General features: G+C 42.1%; 1 pseudogene; it reads right to left on the reverse strand.

Annotated features, from left to right (window-relative positions):
- Positions 1 to 325: 325 nt before the first annotated feature.
- Positions 326 to 7,955, reverse strand: LOC121542180 (annotated as a pseudogene).
- Positions 7,956 to 8,380: the final 425 nt, after the last annotated feature.

Raw genomic sequence — 8,380 nt, forward strand, 5'->3', positions numbered from 1 at the left:
CCAATGAATTTAGCAGTATTTTGTTATTATGTTTGTGGAAAACAACAGTATTAGCCATGGCAAAACGCATAGAATTGCAGGAAATTAGTTTTAAAACGACAAAATTTTCTCTCAACTCCATGGCAACGTGTATAATTGCAGGAAATTAGCTTTAAAACTGAAAATAAAGGTATTGTAAGGGAGGATGCGTGCACACTCTTTCAAACTCGGCTAGGCGCCAGCCAAACCAAAGCATGTGGAAGGCTTAAGGGAGGTGAGAGAGAGGAGAGTAGGTGTGGGGAGGAGTGAGGGGGCAGAGAGACCGGCGGAGACGACGGTCACAGGGTCATGGATCGCTCATGCTGTGTCCATGGTAACGGTAGGTTTCCAGCTCCATGACAATAGGACCCTGCCAGAGATGTTTCCAAACCAAAAGACATCACAAGGTGGCCAACACCGCCATGACACAGCTAAATAGCTTGATCAGGGATTTCTATTGGAGCTGCAGTTTCTCAGCATCTTTCTATATCTATGCTCTTTGGCCCTGCAGCACACCAGGAGTGCCAGGAGTGGTTAAACTAGGGCCAGTTGCAGCTCTGTACTGGAGTCTCTTCCACAGAATGTCTCTATGCTGGTCACATAGCCTCCCTCTGTCAGGGAAGAGACACTGGTTTGATACTGTTGTAGAAGCTGATCATCTGAGATTAGATTGTCTGAGACAAAGTGATTCTTAACACTCTTCAAGCTCTTAAACCAGTTATAAATTGCTAATCTCTCCACCAATCAGAAATCGTCTTCTCCAGCTCTACATCCAATCATAGCTCACCTTCCCGGCTCTGCAGTGGTCTGCAGCTGACTTGATGGCCTCCCTCACACACAGAACGTCCAATGCCGTCCAGCTACACCCAGAGACAGGAAGGTCAATATAGCAGAGATACTGTACACTCACTGACTGTTTGTGTCCTACCTTGAGGCCAGGAATGTAGTCTGATCTCTTGAAGTACTTCTCTACAGACGTCCACATGATTAAGTTGTTGTTCTCACAGATGAAGATACATGATCAACTCCCACAGAGCCACCAAGATGAAAGACTCAAAGATCTGGCCCTGACTGGACAAGACGAGGATAGTCGATGATCATGATGACTTCATGACTTTACTGTAACCGCTAGATAGATTGAACAAGTCTCACTTGGTTGGCTGCTCCGTCTCTGTACAGCGTCACACACGCCTGGCTGTTGCCCTGGTACAGACAGGGTAGGGCCACACCTGTAGACACACACATACACACACAAAGCGTCACCCCACCTCTGTTTTGGTAAAAAGCTGAGGGATGGGCCTGGAGAAATGCAATCACCCTCAAATTCATGGAGCTATGGATGCAAGGACTAACCATCCATGATATCAAAAGTATAGTTTTAACTATGTTTTGAAGCTATACAGTGTTTGTTTACAATTATTGTTTACAAACAATTGAGTAAACAAGCTTATATTTTGTGCTCCGATGGGTTAAGACAGATAAGCTAATGAAGCATTTATAAGTTACATTCTTCAGGCTATATATCAATAATTTTACAGTCCACAAATTGATAGTACCAATCCCAGATTGTCCCTTTAAATCAGGGGTTCCCAAACTTTTTTGGCCCATGACAACATTTTGATAAACATTTTTTCACAACCCCACCATGTATGTGTAAAAAAAAAGTTATGTAAAAGTTATGTAATCAACGGCCAATGTTTACTTTTTTATTTATCTGGGCTATGACAGTCTATTACAAATCAGTCTGACAGTATCTCAATCTGAAGATTTGAAGTGACTGAAATGCATCAGAAAGGTATTGGGAGGTTCAGAAGATCATACTATTTTCTACATTGTAGGCCTTCTTTAGCTCAGTTGGTAGAGCATGGCGCTTGCAACGCCAGGATTGTGGGTTCGATTCCCACGGGGGGCCAGTATGAAAAATGTATGCTCTCACTAACTGTATGTCGCTCTGGATAAGAGTGTCTGCTAAATGACTAAAATGTAAATAATAGTGAAAACATCAAAACTATGAAATAACACATATGGAATCATGTAGTAACCAAAAAAGTGTTAAACAAATCAAACTATATTTTATATTTGAGATTCTTCAAATAGCCACCCTTTGCCTTGATGACAGATTTGCACACTCTTGGCATTCTCTCAACCAGCTATACCTGGAATGCCTTTCCAACAGTCTTGAAGGAGTTCCCACATATGCTGAGCACTTGTTGGCGGCTTTCCTTCGCTCTGCCGTCTGACTAATCCCAAACCATCTCAATTGGGTGGAGGTCGGGAGATTGTGGAGGCCAGGTCATCTGATGCAGCACTCCATCACTCTCCTTCTTGGTAAAATAGCCCTTACACAGCCTGGAGGTGTGTTGGGTATTTGTCCTGTTGAAAAACAAATTATAGTCCCACTAAGCCCAAACCAGATGGGATGGTGTATCGCTGCAGAATGCTGTGGTAGCCATGTTGGTTAAGTGTGCCTTGAATTCTAAATAAATCACAGACAGTGTCACCAGCAAAGCACCCCCACACCATAACACCTCCTCCTCCATGCTTTATGGTGGGAACTACACATGCGGAGATCATCCGTTTACCCACACCACGTCTCACAAAGACACGGCGGTTGGAACCAAAAATCTCCAATTTGGACTCCAGACCAAAGTACACATTTCCACCGGTCTAATGTCCATTGCTCGTGTGTCTTGGCCCAAACAGGTCTCTTCTTATTATTGGTGTCCTTTAGTAGTGGTTTCTTTGCAGCAATTCGACCATGAAGGCCTGATTCACACAGTCCCCTCTGAACAGTTGATGTTGAGATGTGTCTGTGACTTGAACTCTGTGAAGCATTTATTTGGGCTGCAATTTCTGAGGCTGGTAACTCTAATGAACTTATCCTCTGCAGCAGAGGTAACTGGGTCTTCCATTCCTGTGGCGGTCCTCATAAGAGACAGTTTCATCATAGCGCTTGATGGTTTTTGCGACTGCACTTGAAGAAACTTGTCACAACACAACTGATTGGCTCAAACGCATTAAGAAGGAAAGAAATTCCACAAATTAACTTTTAAGAAGGCACACCTGTTAATTGAAATGCATTCCAGGTGACTACCTCATGAAGCTGGTTGAGAGAATGCCAAGAGTGTGCAAAGCTGTCATCAAGGCTATTTGAAGAATCTCAAATATAATATATATTTTGATTTGTTTAACACTTTTTTGGTTACTACATGATTCCATGTGTTATTTCATAGTTTTGATGTCTTCACTATTATTCTACAATGTAAAAAATTGTCAAAATAAATATTAACCCTTTTAATTAGTAGGTGTGACCAAACTTTTCACTGGTAGTATATATATATATATATATATACAGCTCTGGAAAATATTAAGAGACCACTGCAAAAATATAAGTTTCTCTGGTTTTACTATTTATAGGTATGTGTTTGGGTGAAATTAACATTTTTGTTTTATTCTATAAACTACTGAAAACATTTCTCCCAAATTCCAAATACAAATATTGTCATTTAGAGCATTTATTTGCAGAAAATGACAACTGGTCAAAATAACAAAAAATATGCAGTGTAGTCAGACCTCGAATAATGCAAAGAAAATAAGTTAATGTTCATTTTTAAACAACACAATAATAATGTTTTAACTAAGGAAGAGTTCAGAAATCAATATTTGGTGGAATAACCCTGATTTTCAATCACAGCTTTCATGCGTCTTGGCATGCTCTCCACCAGTCTTTCACATTGATGTTGGGTGACTTTATGCCACTCCTGGCGCAAAAATTCAAGCAGCTCGGCTTTGTTTGATGAGGGGTTCAGGGGGGTTCAGGTCTGGAGATTGGGCTGGCCATGACAGGAAATTGATCTGGTTGTCCTCCATCCACACCTTGATTGACCTGGCTGTGTGGCATGGCGCATTGTCCTGCTGGAAAAACCAATCCTCAGAGTTGGGGAACAATGTCAGAGCAAAAGGAAGCAAGTTTTCTTCCAGGACAACCTTGTACGTGGTTTGATTCATTGACAAAGACAAATCTGCCCGATTCCAGCATTGCTGAAGCACCCCCAGATCATCACCGATCCTCCACCAAATTTCACAGTGGGTGCGAGACACTGTGGCTTGTAGGCCTCTCCAGGTCTCCGTCTAACCATTAGACGACCAGGTGTTGGGCAAAGCTGAAAATTGGACTCATCAGAGAAGATGACCTTACTCCAGTCCTCTACGGCCCAATCCTAATGGTCTTTTGCAAACCTCAGCCTGCCTCTTCTTTGCTTCTCATTGATGAAGGGCTTTTTTCTAGCTTTGCACGACTTCAGCCCTGTCCCTAGGAGCCTGTTTCGAACCGTCCTCGCCGTGCACTTCACCCCAGCTGCCGTTTGCCATTCTTTTTGTAGGTCACTTGATGTCATCCTACGGTTGTTGAGTGACATTCGAATGAGTTGGCAGTCATCCTGGTCAGTAGAGAGACGTTTTCGCCCTCTGCCGGTCTGTAGCTTTGTTGTCCTCAATGTCTGCTGCTTGACCTTGTTCTTATGAACCGCCGTCTTTGACATTTTAAGGATGGAAGCAACCTGATGCTCACTGTATCCCTCTGCCAGTAAAGCCAGAATTGAACCCTTCTTTTCCTCACTCAAAACTTTCCTTTTCAACTCTTTTGGCATGGTCAACAGTTATTTTTTTGATTAAAATTACTTTTGAGGTACTATTAGCACTGTTTTTGCCATCCAGCTGGTGCTATTGCAAGAGGATAGTGATGACCACAGCAGTGGATTTTATACTTTTCCTCATTAAATAAGATTTGGTTCATGTGATCACCTAATCAGTACCTAATTCAGTAGAATGAGGTGTGCCTGTGTTGGAATTCAACAGACACTGGAATGGAAAGGCTGTCATACATGTAGAGATGCTGATTTAAGACAAATGTGCAGTGGTCTCTTAATTTTTTCCAGAGCTGTATATATATATATATATATACACACACACACACAGTGCATTCGGAAAGTATTCAGACCACTTTTTCCACATTTTGTTACGTTACAGCCTAAAATTTATTAAATTGTTTTTTCCCCCTCATCAATCTACACACTATACCCCATAATAACAAAGCAAAAACAGGTTTAGACATTTTTGCAAATTTTAAAAAGAAAAAGAATATCACTGAAATATCACATTTCCATACGTTTTCAGACCCATTACTCAGTACTTTCTTGAAGCACCTTTGGCAGCGATTACAGATTAAAGTCTTCTTGGGTATGACGCTACAAGCTTGGCACACCTGTATTTGTGGAGTGTCTCCCATTCTTCTCTGCAGATCCTCTCAAGCTCTGTAAGGATGTGTGGGGAGTGTTGCTGCACAGCTATTTTCAGATCTCTCCAGAGATGTTCGATCAAGTTCAAGTCCAAGCTCTGGCTGGGCCACTCAAGGACATTCAGAGACTTGTCCCGAAGCCACTCCTGCGTTGTCTTGGCTGTGTGCTTAGGGTCATTGTCCTGTTGGAAGGTGAACCTTCGCCCCCAGTCTGAGGTCCTGAGCACTCTGGAGCAGGTTTTCATCAAGGACATCTCTGTACTTTGCTCCCTTCATCTTTCCCTCGATCCTGACTAGTCTCCCAGTCCCTGCCGCTGAAAAACATCCCCACAGCATGATGCTGCCACCACCATGCTTCACCGTAGGGATGGTGCCAGGTTTCCTCCAGACGTGACGCTTGGCATTCAGGCCAAAGAGTTCAATCTTGGTTTCATCAGACCAGAGAATCTTGTTTCTCATGGTCTGAGAGTCCTTTAGGTGCCTTTTGGTAAACTCCAAGCCGGCTGTCATGTGCCTTTTACTGAGGAGTGGCTTCCGTCTGCCCACTCTACCATAAAGGCCTGAATGGTGGAGTTCTGCAGAGATGGTTGTCCTTCTGGAAGAATCTCTAATCTCCACAGAAGAACTCTGGAGCTCTGTCAGAGTGACCATTGGGTTCTTGGTCACCTCCCTGACCAAGGTCCTTCTCCCCCGATTGCTCAGTTTGGCCGGGCAGCCAGCTCTAGGAAGAGTCTTGGTGGTTCCAAACTTCGTCCATTTAAGAATGATGGAGGCCACTGTGTTCTTGGGGACCTTCAATGCTGCAGAAATTGTTTGGTACCCTTCCCCAGATATGTGCCTCGACACAATCCTGTCTCGGAGCTCTACGGACAATTCCTTTGACCTCATGGCTTGGTTTCTGCTCTGACATGCACTGTCAACTGTGGGACCTTATATAGACAGGTGTGTGCCTTTCCAAATCATGTCCAATCAATTGAATTTACCACAGGTGGACTCCAACCAAGTTGTAGAAACATCTCAAGGATGATCAATGGAAACAGGATGCACCTGAGCTCAATTTCGAGTCTCATAGAAAAGTTTTTTTTATTTTTAATACATTGGCAGAGATTTCTACAAAACAGATTTTGCTTTGTCATTATGGGGTATTATGTGTATATTGATGAGGATGATATTTAAAAATATATATTTTAGAAGAAGGCTGTAATGTAACAAAATGTGGAAAAAGTGAAGGAGTCTGAATACTTTCCAAAGGCAATATATATATATATATATATATATGGGAGGTGTGTGCCGCTACTCTGCTACCACATAAAGTGTATGTACAACACAAAATCCAAGTGTACGTGTGTGTGTATAGTGCGTATGTTATCGTGTGTGTGCAAGCGTGTGTCTGTGCCTGTGTGTCTCTTCACAGTCCCCGCTGTTCCATAAGGGGTATTTTTATTGAAATAATTATCTGATTTTACTGCTTGCATGAGTTACTTGATGTGGAATAGATTTCCATGTAGTCATGGCTCTATGTAGTACTGTGCTCCTCCCATAGTCTGTTCTGGACTTGGGGACTGTGACGAGACCTCTGGTGGCATGTCTTGTGGGGTATGCATGGGTGTCTGAGCTGTGTGCATGTCAATACTTCTCACAAATATAAGTAGTGATGAAGTCAATCTCTCCTCTACTTTGAGCCAGGAGAGATTAACCTCTTAAGAATCTGACCCTTTTTTAAAATGTTCACCTAAAAAGACATACCCAAATCTAACTGCTTGTAGCGCAGGGCCTGAAGCAAGGATATGCATATTCTTGATACCATTTGAAAGGAAACACTTCGAAGTTTATGGAAATATGAAATTAATGTAGGAGAATATAACACATTAGATCTTGAAATGCAAGAGAAAGGTCACAATATAATATTGCAGTTTAGGCGCAATTTAGAATTTGGCCACTAGATGGCAGCAGTGTGCGCGCAAAGTTTCAAATTGATCCAGTGAAGAGTTGCAATACTGGACTATTTTGTATAAAGTCTGCCCAAATGTGCTGAATTGGTCAATTGATACATTTTCAAGTACATAACTATAGAGAACATACAAAAATGATATGGTAATACAGAATGTAAGTTTACACACTCCCAGGAATGTCATACATGATGGATCATTAGCTTATACACTAACTTTCACACATCTAGATGGCGGGGTGGGTGTGGAGCCAGAGACAGCAGGGGTTCAAACTGTAGAACCCAGTTCCTACATTTGAATATAAAAATTGATTTTATCAAACAAAACTATGCTACAATTTATCTCTGGGACCCTTAGGATGACAAATCAGAGCAAGATTACTGAATGTAAGTACATTATTTACCTTCAGAGGTGAATGTATCAAACCAGTTGCCGTGATACGTTTTTTGTTGTTGTGCACTCTCCTCAAACAATAGCATGGTCTTTTTTCACTGTGCAGTTAGATTAACAAGAATGTAAGCTTTCTGCCCATATAAGACATGTCTATGTCCTGGAAAGTTTGCTGTTACTCACAACAGTCATGCTAATCACATTAGCGCACGTTAGCTCAACCGTCCCGTATACGGGACGCCGATCCCGTAGAGGTTAATGTTAGCTCTCCGTGTACATTTAAGGGCCAGCCGTGCTGCCATATTCTGATCCAATTGTAATTTTCCTAAGTCCCTCTTTGTGGCACCTCACCACACGGCTGAACAGTAGTCCAGGTACGACAAAACTAGGGCCTATAGGACCTGCCTTGTTGATAGCATTGTTAAGAAGGCAGAGTAGCGCTTTATTATGGACAGACCTCTCCCCATTTTAGCTACTGTTGCATCAATATGTTTTGACCATTACAGTTTACAATCCAGGGTTACTCCAAGCAGTTTAGTCTCCTCAACTTGCTCAATTTCCACATTATTTATTACAAGATTTAGTTTAGAGGTTTAGGGTTTGTGAATGATTTGTCCCAAATACAATGCTTTTAGTATGTACATATGAAGTGGGTAAAACAGTATGTAAACATTATTAAAGTGACCAGTGTGACTATGTACATAGGGCAGCAGTCTCTTAAGGTGCA

This window comes from Coregonus clupeaformis, chromosome 27, assembly GCF_020615455.1.
Source record: "Coregonus clupeaformis isolate EN_2021a chromosome 27, ASM2061545v1, whole genome shotgun sequence".
Taxonomy (NCBI): domain Eukaryota; kingdom Metazoa; phylum Chordata; class Actinopteri; order Salmoniformes; family Salmonidae; genus Coregonus; species Coregonus clupeaformis.